This window comes from Galleria mellonella, unplaced genomic scaffold (genome assembly GCF_026898425.1).
Source record: "Galleria mellonella isolate WM207_F2 unplaced genomic scaffold, CSIRO_AGI_GalMel_v1 utg312, whole genome shotgun sequence".
Classification (NCBI taxonomy): Eukaryota; Metazoa; Arthropoda; class Insecta; order Lepidoptera; family Pyralidae; genus Galleria; species Galleria mellonella.
In genome coordinates this window covers 9,845,179-9,859,457 of record NW_026442074.1, presented here as the reverse complement: position 1 = coordinate 9,859,457, position 14,279 = coordinate 9,845,179, and the positions used below count along the sequence as shown (strand labels likewise).

The 14,279-nt window shown below is 35.5% G+C and overlaps 1 protein-coding gene across 4 annotated transcripts in view; it reads right to left on the bottom strand.

Moving 5' to 3' along the window:
- Positions 1–14,279, bottom strand: part of LOC113515173 (golgin subfamily B member 1) — a 96,402-nt gene that overhangs the window by 80,892 nt on the left and 1,231 nt on the right. For 2 of the 4 annotated variants that reach the window (XM_052896087.1, XM_052896086.1), the window contains exon 2: positions 7,284–7,481. The exons of 1 other annotated variant lie outside the window; for it this stretch is intronic. The gene's annotated coding sequence lies outside the window, so the exon portion shown is untranslated. The remainder of the gene's footprint in view (positions 1–7,283; positions 7,482–14,279) is intronic. One more of the 4 variants, XM_052896088.1, reaches the window with a different exon arrangement.

Genomic DNA, 14,279 nt, shown 5'->3' with positions numbered 1-14,279 from the left:
AATGTTCACACTTGCAAACACTCGTAAGATGTTTTACATAGCAGTTAAAATCAAAAGTAATATTATAAAAAAATATATATATAAATGCCACTTTATGAAAAAAAAAAACCACTTTTTATATATGAGTTACACATACAATAGAGATTTCTACGTGCGTTTATATGTTAGGCCGTGCTGTTCTCGGCGTGTGCCGTTTCGCGTTGCAAATGAACTAACTAGTCAAGTCAGCGAACCGAGTTTGAAACGCGACTGTTACGACGAATGAATGGTGAGCTGGTGGGTGTGCGATAAGCTGTCTCGCTGTTATTTTGGTAACATCAATGAAATTCAATTCAAATAAAATACTTTAAAAAATCAACATACTTATCGCCGTCTTAGATATAGGCTACATTTAGCATTCATTGATATTGTTACTTCCGCCGGAAATGACATGCTGATAGCTCACCTGATGGTGTGGTAATTGTCGCCTGTAATTAGGTAAGAGTCTATATTGTCATTGGTAAGAACTAGAGATGTCTCTTATGTTAATAAGTGTATGTGGATAAAAAAGTTGTTTTGTTTTTGTGCACAATGCACCTTTTTAGAGTATATTTTTAAATATTATATTTTTATTTTGTTTTTTGATAATCATCTTCAGTTATTATTTTTCTCTACCACTAGCAGCGACCGTCTTATTATTTCGTAAAAATATACAGTCCTTTATCAAGAGCATATTTCTCGTTGAAATATTGGATATTCTCTAAAAAGGTGCGTTCTGCACAGTTTTATTGCGAAGCATTTTTGTGGAGACACTCTATCTATATAATCTAAGATCATAATAAAATGCAAGCAAGCAATATTAAGCGACAAACGGGCTATGTCCCATCTAATCGTCGCCTACACACGTATGTTATGTATGCAGTTTAATTTTACGCAATGCACCCGACTGAATGTGCAGGATAACAAATAGTATGTCGTAATCCGCCCACAACGGCCCGTGCCTTCAGGCGGTTGCCGTCAAAACAACGTGAAAGAGTTGACCTTTGGTTATGGAACATAACTCGTTAACTGCGACTTGATCTGTGTGAATTTTTTACATTTTACTATCTGTTTTTGTTTAATGGGTGATAATGATAACTCTGCTTACGCTGCCGGGGTACCAGTGATAGTTAAGACCCTATCTCATGTCTATATAAATTTTGTGATCGAATTTAAAATCCAAATTATTTCTTCATTTATTCATTAGTACAAGTTTGTGTTCATGGCGGACTTAATAATACTTGCTTATATATATATATATATATATATATATATATATATATATATATATATATATATATATATATATATATATATATATATATATATCATGAACGTTTGAGATGATTGTCATAAAGAATCCACTACTCAAATGCGTATATATATATAGTACTACTACTTTGATAAAGGACTGTATATTTTTACGAAATAATAAGACGGTCGCTGCTAGTGGTAGAGAAAAATAATAACTGAAGATGATATTGTCAAATATCAAAAAACAAAATAAAAATATATATTTAAAAATATCTCAAAAAGGTGCATTGTATTTTTTATCTACACTTATTAACATAAGAGACATCTCTATTAAATTTACATATATATATATATATACATATAAATATATATCATCATCATCATTTCAAGCATTATTCGTCCACTGCTAGACATAAGCCTCTCTCATAGATTGTCATAAAGAACGGTCTTAAGCCACCTGCATCCACTAACTTCCTACAACTAAATTCTTCACGCAATATATATATATATATATATATATATATATATATATATATATCAACTATGTCAATAATTTTTATGCAACTGATACTGTCATCAACTCGATTTGTCATTCCGAAAATAATTATATCAATATCCACCTTATTCCTAAACAATTAAGTCACAAATATAACGTACAGAAAATTAATCATTCTACACGTATTAGCAAAATTGAGTTATATCTTTTAGTACGTGGGAAGGCTTTTCGTTGACAATGATAGATCATTCACAAACATATTCAAGGATGACGTAGCCAGCGAAATAGATGTACCTATTGAACAGATGCAAAAGTGTCGCACCATCCTCATTATGCGGGGACAAGGTCGCTCAGCAATGAATATTGGATTAGCAATCTATTGAACTAGTTTTTTGCTCGCTATTTCGTACGCGCGGATTTCAAAGGAGGAAAACCCAAAAAAGAAGGAAAATGATATAGATCACTTCTAGATACCCTGTGGTTTCGGTATAGAACAGGCCCCCCTTTCTATCCCGTGGGTGTCGTAAGAGGAGACTAAAGGAACTTAATGGTCAATGGATAAGCAGCAGCGTATTTATTAAAACATATCCAAGGTCTAACTGCGGTTGCCAACTCGTCTACCAAGCGTGGCAACTACTGGTAAAACCTCCCAATAGAGGGAGGCTTATGTTCAGCAACATACAATTTTTGTGTACAATAAAGTATAAATAAATAAATAAAAAATGTTTTTGCTTCTGTTGTTCATATTAAAACCCCATATTTTTTTTGAAATATCTTCTAAGTATAGGCATCTTCTAGTTACAATTTTATTATATTATTATAGTCTTTCTATCTATTCTATTCAGGTGAGGCGTCAGCTTGTTTGCCATTCTGTGTTGCATAAAAAAATGGTGTACATAATATAGATAAGTATGTCAAAAATAAATAATTATCATATGATTAAATTAAATGTCCATTATTAATATTTATTATTTAAGCACATAAGAAAGAGTAAACTGAACAGAAAAACTAACGAATGAAGAAGTCTTGAAAAGGGTTAATGAGAAACGAACATTAATAAAAACAATAGAGAATAGAAGAGGCAAAATGCTGGGCCGTCTTATACGACATGACGATTTTTTAAAGAGCATAGTAGAAAAGGAAATAGAGGGCAAAAGAGGAAAAGGAAGACCGAGGAATTACACGGGAACAGATAAAAGAAACACTAGGTGTCATGTCATATGGGGAGGTCAAGGATATGACCAGGGATATAGCTGGCTGGAAGAAGATGCATGAATTAGTTGGATCGACAAGAGGAAACTTAAATGAAAAGAGATTAAGATAAAATGCAAAATTAACATTCATACAAAAAAAAAAACAATTAGTCCTCATGATTAGCAGCGCATGGAGGTGTCATAAGCGTCGCATAGTATTTTGTGATGTATGTACATAGCGTTGTTTATGTCTATAGACACCAGTCATCACTTTCTATCAGGTGGGCTGTCAAACTATTTGTCATTTTGAGTTATATAAGATGTAATCGGAGATATTAAAGAAAAATAAATATACACTTAGTTGTGTAGTCCCGGAATAACACCCGAGTCCTCAGGAATGGCAACGCATGGGGGGTATCATGGGCGAAACAGTATATTCTGTTGTGTCCATGGTACTTCTCATGTTTGTAGGCGACGGTTACCACTTTCCATCAGGTGGGCCGTCAGCTTGTTTGCCATTCTAAGTTGTAAAAAAAAACTGCAATTGCTAACCTGCATGCCAATTGCCGAGCGTGGTAACTATTGGCAAAATTCCCCCTTTTTAGGAGAGGTCTATGTTCAGTCGTGGACAGTTGATGTCCGTGGACAGAGGGGAAAGGTAATGGAGACTGAGAAACCCATTGCTAGCAATATACCCAACCAGGTCGACCTCCTCGGGGGTCCCCCTGGAAACTATCATTATTAATTCCTGATGAATTCATCATGATATAACATAACTGGCCTGTTTTCATTCTCATCTATCACCCTTCACTGGTGCTCCGCCAGCGTATCCCATTAGCACAGGCGGAGTTAACGTTACCATACCATTTTCACCCATCAAAAAAATATATATATTTAATCTTAATCAGTAATATTTTGATGATATGAATGATTTATGATCATCGACCATTATCATGCTTTATATATAAATAGTGGACCCATTTTTATTATGTTGTGACAGGCGGTGATTTGATGTCATTGTTGAGATAATATATTGAAATAAGTACGTAATAGATCAAGTGAATGCGTACCTACTTGGATTTATGAGTAGGATCAAGTTTGTTTGTAGGCGGTGAGAATGTTTTGAATAGCACATTAAGAGTAAATTATCTAAATATAATCTATGTACACCTATTATAGTTAATATTATAAAACAGCAAGCACGTTTCTACAAATTGAATTTTTACGCGAAAATTTGTTAGAAAGCAATAGAAAGAATATATATTATTGTTACGACATGGACATCTCTAATCTGTTACGTAGTAAAGGGAGACTTTGTACAAAAGTCGTTTGCTTGGATACCTCTGTCCCATTCGTGTTTCAACCGTGAAGCAGTTGTGTTTGCATGGCTGTGTTTCGGTTTGATGGCTGGGATATGGCGTGAATTTACTGGGTACAGAAGAATAACACCTGAGTCCTCAGGAATGGCAACGCATGGGGGGTATCATGGGCGAAACAGTATACTCTGTTGTGTCCATAGTACTGCTCATGTCTATAGGCGACGGTTACCACTTTCCATCAGGTGGGCCGTCAGCTTGTTTGCCATTCTAAGTTGTATAAAAAAAGACATCTCTAATCTGTTATGTAGTAAATCTTGGGAAAAGTGTAATATTATAGTTTTTTATGACATAGAGAGCAATGCAAGCATGCGGCTCACCTGATGGTAAGCGATTACCGCCGCCTACAGGCACTCGCAACATCAGAAAAATTACAGGTGTGTTGTCGATCTTTTAAGAGTATTCTTTATAGAGCATATGCTTTGCTCTTGAAGATTTCAACGTCGTATCTGTTCGGTAATACTGCTGCTAGGAAGGGATTGTTAATAATGCGGACTATCAGTTCCATTGCTGGCAATATATCCGGCTTTTTATTCTCACCTATCATCCCTCACTGGTGCCCCACCAGCGTACACCACTAGCGCAGGCGGGGTTACCATTCCATTATCATTCATAAAAAAAAAACTTTTCTTAGTTTGGTACTAGATGGCGTTTTCTCCCAATTATTTAGAGTATCAATACAACAAACATAGCAGTATCGATTACGACTTTAGCGTGTCAAATTGCGACAAATTTTATGACAATAACATCAAAAGTAGCAATTATATAATACGACTAGTGTGGTACTATCACTTACTGGAAAGGCAGTGGGCGCGTTGGCGTTGGTACATTCAGGTCAGACGAGCACGTGGGTTTCATTCCGGTATGCGGGACTATTCTGTTATCGCTTTATCGATTGATGAGAGAAAAAAAAATATTGTTTATGGTCTTTAAATACTTAATCCTCTTTGTCTTTGATTTGAACTTATTGTAGACACTAATACGGTTTTAATAGCATTCAGAGATTGATTGCTCAGAAGGAAAGTCATAGGACATAGACAGTCCTTTATATGAAATATTGGTAGTCTCACAAATACTAATGGTAGTGGAATCAAGCAAAATATTTCTAATGAATTATATTACAAACTAGCACATTTCAAATTTAATTAGTTTTTTTTTGATGGGTGAAAATGGTATGGTAACCCCGCCAGCGCTAACAGGATACGCTGGCGGAGCACCAGTGAAGGGTGATCGATGAGAATGAAAACAGGCCAGTTAATTCATCATGACGAATTCACAAGGAATTAACCATGATAGTTTCTAGGGAGAACCGCGAGGAGGTCGACCAGCAATATACCCATATTACTAGCAATGGGATTCTTAGTCTCCATCACTAACAATCCCTTTCCTTTGAACAATACATGCTCGTATTGTCACATAACCATTTGCACGAAACCCTACTCGAACGAGACCAAAACCATCAGAATAACACCTTGTAAATATTTATCAACAGCACAGAACGGTCCGTATTGACAAGCTGTGTGACTCAATTCTAATTCGTCCTTGACGGTACAATACAGTCAGGGACGAATTACAATGAGTGCTGTGAACCTAACACTATTGAATATTTAGCTTATTTTGTTGTTGAATGTACTAATACGTTTGACATTGAAATTGAATTTGGAAAATTCTTTTGATTGAAAAATCGGTCCCGATAGAAATTTTATTAAAATCGGTTCAGCAGTTTTTTTTTTTATGCAACTTAGAATGGCAAACAAGCTGACGGCCCACCTGATGGAAAGTGGTAACCGTCGCCTATAGACATGAGCAGTATCGTGGACATAACAGAGTACACTGTTTCGTCCATGATACCCCCCATGCATTGCAATTCCTGAGACCTCAGGTGTTATTCCTTTGTTCCCTGTAAATTCACGCCATATCCCACCCTTAAAACCGAAACACAGTCATGAAAACACACTGCTTTATGGTTGAAACATGAATGGGACAGAGGTACCCAAGCAAACGACTTTTGTACAAAGTCTAGTAGTTTAGTTTTTAAATCAAAGTAACTGGTTATGCCACAATTGAAGTCGGTTTTTTGGAACACATATTCAATTATTCTTCGTCATAAAGAGGAGTGGGTCAAAATAATCAGTTTTACTCACATTTCTAAAAGCAAGCAAGCAATAAACGCTTTCTAATAAGTGAAAAATTTTATAGATTCTGCATGTTACGATTTTAACGGTATTTTCTAAAGTTTAACTTATAGTCCACTATCACGCTCAGACAATTGGTAACTAAACTGAATAATGAAGTTTTTAGAATTGGTTCAATAACAAAAAAACTTTTGCTTACCTACTTAAATCTTGGCAACATTTTCTTAACCTATTTAAAAATATTAGATCTAGGATTTTTTTAATATTCAACTAGAATGGCAAACAAGCAGACGGCCCACGATTAATTCATAAATGAATGTAATTTTTGTGTACAAATAAATACAAATAAGAGTTTTCATTCGTTCAATTCATTCATTCATCTTGAATGTTACGTTAACCCAAAGGCAACAGTTGATTAAGGCCTTTAACTAGGGCAAAGGGATTGTTAACAGTAGGTTCTAACAGCCCCTTTATTAAGAATATACTCATTGGCCTCCACGCGCCTCCCCCAACTAATCTGCATTCATCGTCACCTATCATCTGTCACTGTCCTACCATCATATACCGATAGCGCAGGCATTACCAATGGGGTTATCTTTCCATTTCTAACCATTAAAAAAAATCTCTTTGACTATACCATTATATAATAATAATAATTATTATTTATTTATTTGCTAAAAAACACGGTATGCAATAGTTAGTAATAATATGTTATGAGCATGCGTGTTTTGCCAAAACAATGGCATGCAAAGTTTTTTTTTTTAGTTTATTATAGTAGTGATCATATATTTTAATATAAAATACAACTTACCCATAATTCCGACCATCTTCTCACTTGATATTCTAGTAAATCACTTTCTAATTACACTTGGTTACAACACTATCACAATATCACAGTATATTTTAAAACACAGTCTTCACAAATCACTAGAAATATATTATTGAATGTATACAGTTCCTTAATTAAAATTGGTAAAGAAATATACGCGACCTGTCTATAAAATTATCCCTAAAATTAAAAAAAATACAGATATATTACTATTATTCCGTCTATGATATACTTAACAATTTCATAGTATAAGCATACTATATAAGTATTTAAAATGTCTTTATGTAAATGTATTTAGAATGTAAATAAACCATTAAAATAATAAATATGTTTAAATAATTTTATCACATAAAAGTCTACTAATTATATCCAACAAAAGTTCTGGAAAACTTGGTATAGAAACAGAACTATCATTATTAGAATTACGATTGATCCCAACCCCTAAAATCTTACACAAAAACCTACTTGGGACCTAACAAACACATGATATTAAAAGGCATCTTTAAAATCGGTTTAAAACTGGCGAAGGTATCGTATGACAAATGTAAACGTATTTAAAATCTCTTTTTTGAAGTCTTTCTTATTTCTTTCTTTAAATTTGTCAATTTAACGCAAATTATAACAAAGTGTCATTTCACAATCGGTTCACTGTCAGGTTTTATTCGCAAACTGATACAAATAATACTGAAGCGCCAATAAGTGAATAGAGTTCTAGTACAATGTTTTCTAACGTAGGGTGGCCATGCTGTAACCCATGAGAGACTGTTTTTACTATTAAATTGTTATTTTACGATTTAAATTTTTTTTTTTTTTCTCTCGACTCTTGACTGACTGATTTCAATTAATATTTCTGGTTATAAAGTGTAAACTCTATTGTAGTATTTCTATTGTAATCTCTAGTGTAACTCTGATATTTTGTAACGAGAGTTATGGATTTTATAATAAACTAGTGATCCGCCCCAACTTCGAACAGGTAAATATAAAGATAAATTACATTTTATATTTAAATAATAATAAACTAATTTTTGATATATTGTCGATTATTATAAACAATTTTCATAGAAATATCTATTATTTTTTAAGTAAAATATAGCCTATGTTATTCGCTGATTAGTATAAATACAAATACTGTGTTTATTTAAAAATACTTATAATCTCTGTCATACGTGACTTTTATATATATTGATTAGCCATGATGACAGTAACCTATATCCTCTTCTAAACCAAATACTATATATATATGTCATATTTCATGGCAATCGATTGAGTCATTAGACGCCAAAAGGTATCCATATCATCCATAAAAATAAAAAAAAACTATTGTCTTATTAACTCTACTACTAAATAATTAAATAGCCATAAAAATTATGTTTCACAAAACAAATCAAACTTCAAATATAACAAAACCAGTTATTCTTATTTAATAACTAAGGTACTAAACAGATTTTGATAAAATTTATATTGGACCAAACTTTAAGTATATCCTTTCAGATAAAAAAAGAATTTTACGAATCGGTTTACAACTGACGGAGTTGCGAGGTACCAAACATAAAAAAAGAACACAACCAAAGAATCGGTTGACAAATAATTAATTGTGCAATAATATATATGTAATATTACTTAATTTTGTGACATATATTTATTAATTTATTAATTTAATAAGGTTCACCTACAACTTTTACATTTTACATGCTTAACCAATAATACAAAAAATAATATTGCCTAATGTAAGTCTTTTACAGGCGAACACCACATGCACTATTATAATATTTAATAATTATTAAACAATGACAATAACAATATCTGAATAATAAATAATAAAATAAAAAAATTGATGTAGATAAATACAATATTCTGACCACTCTACCAAAACCATGGTCACCTTAAGAAATAATGAGCGTTGACAAAAGAAATCGAGCAGTTACAATGGAAAAACAAACGAGTCAAGGCGGTGACGGTAACTTTCGCGATATCTACAGTCTGTGAAGAACGAGATACGCAAAAACGATAATATAGCTCCCCGACAGTTCATCGACAACATCACTTCAACCATTCCACTGCTGAATGTAGACACAGTTATTCTTAGTACATGATGGAATGGTATCCCCGCTTGCAGTATCGGTATACACTGGCGGGGCATCAGTGAGGGACGATAGGTAAGGATATCAGCAAGTTTGCCCACTGTGACGGATTCAACAAGAATTAATCACGATGTTTTCCGGGGAGTGTTGCGTGAAATCGACCTAATGGGTATATTACTAGATACTTTGTTTTTTCAATGGATGATAATGGAATAGTAACCTCGCCTGTGCTATCGGTATACGGTGGCAGGGCACCACTGAGAGATGACAGGTGAGAATGAAAGGGCAGGTCAGTTAGCCCATTGTGATGAATAAACCTGGAATTCAGCACGATAGTTTCCTGCGGGGCCCACGTGAAGGTCGGCCTGACAAGGTATATTGCTAGCAGTGGGACTGGTAGGCCGCGTTACTAACAATTCCTTCCCCCCACATTGCAAACTACCAGGATTAACTTTCCCATTACTAACAACTCTCCCCCCTACACAGTCCTTGCCAGTACCTGCCTTAAGAGATTATTTTTAATGGGGTCGAAAATTAAATTGTAACCCCGCCTGCGATATCGGTATAAGCTGGCAAAGCATTGATGGATGATAGATGAGGATAGAAGCAGGTTAGTTAGCTCTTAGTGACGAATTCACGGAGAATTCAGTACGATGATGTCCACCGAGATCGCGTGGAGGTCGACCTGACATGGATTATTAGTAATAATGGGGTTGCTATATCCGATTACTAGCAATCCCCCCACCCCTTCCACGTAATCTACACCCTATTTATGAGACTAACCTGTAATTATATGCATTCGAATAAAAAAGGAATGTTCCAAATCTGTTTACAAACTGACGAAGTCATGACGTTAAAACTTAATAAAATACACCAGAGGGAGACTTTATACAAAAGTCGTTTGCTTGGGCACCTCTGTCCCATTCGTGTTTTTACCGCGAAGCAGTTATGTTTGCATGGCTGTGTTTCGGTTTGAAGGGTGGGATATGGCAGTGAATTTACAGGGTACAGAGGAATAACACATGAGTCCTCAGGAATGGCAACGCATGGGGAGTATCATGGGCGAAACAGTATACTCTGTTATGTCCATGGTACTGCTCATGTCTATAGGCGACGATTACCACTTTCCATCAGGTGGGCTGTCAGCTTGTTTGCCATTCTAAGTAGCATAAAAAAAAGCTTCATCTTTTTGAAGTCGGTTAAAAACACGTACTGGCTTTCTGTTCGTTTCTGCTACACTCTAACGTATTGTAATATGCCTACCAAGCGAGATATAAAATAGAACTATTCAATTATATTGTATAGGATGCAATCGCAACCACAAGTTGACCACACAATACTGAGCTACTGTTGCAAATATTGTGTTCTATAGAAAACTCCCGGCCGCACATGAAACGCGACGTGTGAATCTGTTTGTTACGTTATTACTCCTAAAGGCCTTCGCAAAATATGAACGTTTTGGCTACAGATAATATTTTTCTTTGAGTAAACCATTGTTACCCAACACGTGTATGATAAAAAAAAATACAATAAAGGGTTAAAAAAATATGGGCTAATTTAGGTCCTTCTCCTTTTGAGTCTATTAAAAATTGATAATTTTCTATGATATTTATTATTATCGTCATTATATCAACCTTTAACTGTCCATTGTTCAATATACCCAACCGAGTCGACCTCCTCGCGGTTCTCCCTGGAAACTATCATGGTTCTTTTTTTTTTGATGGGTGAAAATGGTATGGTAACCCCGCAGGTCGACCATGGTGAATTCATCAGGAATTAACCATCGCGGTATATCCCCAGGTCGAAACTATCATGGTTAATTCCTGATGAATTCATCATGATGGGCTAACTGGCCTGTTTTCATTCTCATCTATCACCCTTCACTGGTGCTCCGCCAGCGTATCCCGTTAGCGCAGGCGGTGTTACCATACCATTTTCAGCTATAAAAGAAAATTGTCCATTGCTAAACATAAGAAATGGGGGATTTTGCTAGTTACCACGCTTGGCAGGCGAATTGGCAACAGCAGTTAGGCTTTGCAGGAAGGCGACTTTTGTGCAAAGTTTTCCTCTAGTAACTTTGAAAAGGTGGTGATTCTTAATTCTTCCATTTTTTTTTTGAGAGCGTTGCCCATACGATTTGTTCACCTTTCTAAACCAAATTTCTAAACCGGTCATATTTTTTAAATTTTGTCCGTCTGCATATTTGTTCCGGCATCACTCAAAAACTACTGCACCAAATCGAATGTAATTTTTACAATTGTATTCCTGAAAGTCTAACTTGAATTCTAGTGTATGTTCCTTCTTGATATATCATCTGCAAGTGGTAGTTATTGGTTTTATTACGTCTAAAAACCACGCGTACGAAGTAGGGGGCAAACACTAGTTAATTATAATACGATAAATCTAGAAATAGGAAGGCAGAGGTCAAATTTGATAAGTCGATTGCATGTTCCACATTATGCATATAACTCGCTTGATATGAATAATTAAAAGACTGTATGCGATGTCTAAAGACGTAAACAGAGCATGAAAATTACCTGTATATTCTGGCAACTTCTAGGTTTTAGGGTTCCCCACAAATATTTTTTTTAATAAGTAAAATGAAATAGTGACCCCGCATACGCTATCGGTATGCACTGGCGGGGCACCAGTAATAGATGATAAGTGAGGATGAAAGCAGGTCAGTTAGACCGTGACGAATCCACAAAAATTAATCACGATGGTTTCCAGTGTTCCGGGGTCACGGGGTTCCGTGTGGAGGTTGACCTGATAGGTTATATTGCTAGCAATGGGGCTCTTAGACCGCATTACTAACAAATGTAACAACCCCTCCCCATATTTTTTTTTATTTATTTTTTTTTTTTTTGGTGGATGAAAATGGAATGGTAACCCCGCCTGCGCTAACGGGATACGCTGGCGAGGCACCAGTGAGGGGTGATCGATGAGAATGAAAACAGGCCAGTTAGCCCATCATAATGAATTCATCAGGAATTAATCATGATAGTTTCCAGGGGGAACCGCGAGGAGGTCGACCTGGTTGGGTATATTGTTAGCAATGGGATTTTTAGTCTCCATTACTATCAATCCCTTTCCCCCCACCCCTCCCCATATTACCATAATAGAATCGTAATGAGGGTTTTTTAATGAGTGATAATGGGAACGGTAAGCCCGCTTGCGTCATCGGCGTAGTGAGTAATGATAGATGAGGATAAAACCAGACCAGTCGGCTCATCGTGACAAATTCATCAGAAATTAATCACAATGGTTTCATAAGAGGACCGCGTGGAGATCACCCTTATAGGATATATTGCAAGCAATGAAGCTTTAAAATTTCATTACTAACAATCCCTTCCCCCCATATGTATTTTTTTTTTGATGGGTGAAAATGGTATGGTAACCCCGCCTGCGCTAACGGGATACGCTGAGCATGAAGGGTGATAGATGAGAATGAAAACACTTAGCCCATCTGATGAATCCTTCAATTAACCATGATAGTTTCCAAGCCGGAACCACTTAGAGGTCGACCTGGTTGGGTATATTGCTAGTAATAGAATTCTCAGTCTCCATTACTAACAATCCCCCCCCCCCATATGTATTCTGACTCGACTTATCATATTTACATCTGGTATCATTTTTATTTAGATTAATCTTTTAACGTGAAACCTGTGATTTAAAAAGGTCAAATAGCCCCATTACTAGTAATATACCCTGTCAGGTCGACCTCCACGTGGTTCCCTCTGGAAACCATCTTGGCTAATTCTATTTGAATTCTTCAGGATGGGCTAACTGACCTGCTTTCATCCTCATCAGTCATTTATCACTGGTGCCCCGCCAGTGTATACCGATAGCGCAGACGGTTACCATACCATTATTATGAAAAAAAAATGTATATATATGTACTAGATTATGACGTAGTTATGAACTGTGTGTACAAGGTCCCTACGTAGTTTACTCACGGTGCGTTTTGTCGGGTGGTCCTTTGTACGTTAACACACTAGTGTAAGGTTTCGCTGCGTCACGTTACACGTATTTGGACCGTGACGAGAACCTGCGTGACGGATGCGCTGGCATCCCGTCACGGGTTCCATAGCAATTGGACATTTTGTGCTTCTGTTGTATTTTAAATTCTATTATTTTTTTTATTGATTATTTTTACCTACATATTTTTTTATATTACCTAACCGAGGTTTATGTTAATAAAATAAATACATTATTGAAGGTAATATTCTGTAGTAATGGGGTCTAATAGGCCACGTATTATTACAATATACCCTCTCAGGTCGATTGCTTGGGTACCTCCCCACGTGGTTTCCCCCGTGAAGATCATGTTTAATTCGTGTCGAATTCATTATGGTGGGCCAACTGATCTACATTCATTCTCATCTATCATCTTCCACTGGTGCCTCGTCGGTGTATACCAATAGCGCGGGCGGGGTTACCATTTCATTTTCACCCATTAAAAAAAACAAGCTTTATGTTAATAAAATAAATACATTATTGAAGTGTAATATTCTGACTAATACTAATTCTGCATTACGTTTATTAAAAAAAAAAAACCAGTGCCTGATGTAGCTAGTTTATAGCTTCGAGAAAAATAAATAGATATGTATAATAATTCGTGATGTTCACTTGCAATAATTTTATTTTGCCCATTGTATATTTGTCCGGGAGGTGCCCCCTAGATCAGTTCGTGCTGAAAAATGTCTCCTATATTTAGAATAGTGAAATTTCACACTTGGATTCAATTAGCTTGTGATTTAAGTATCCATTAATCGTTTGAAACGGAAAACAATTAGTTTATTCCGCTGCTTTGCAATCGTAAATCAAGATATAAAATTTATATTTTTATATTATAAAGTATTCTTAATTTATGGCCTGTATGTATATGAAATTTCAT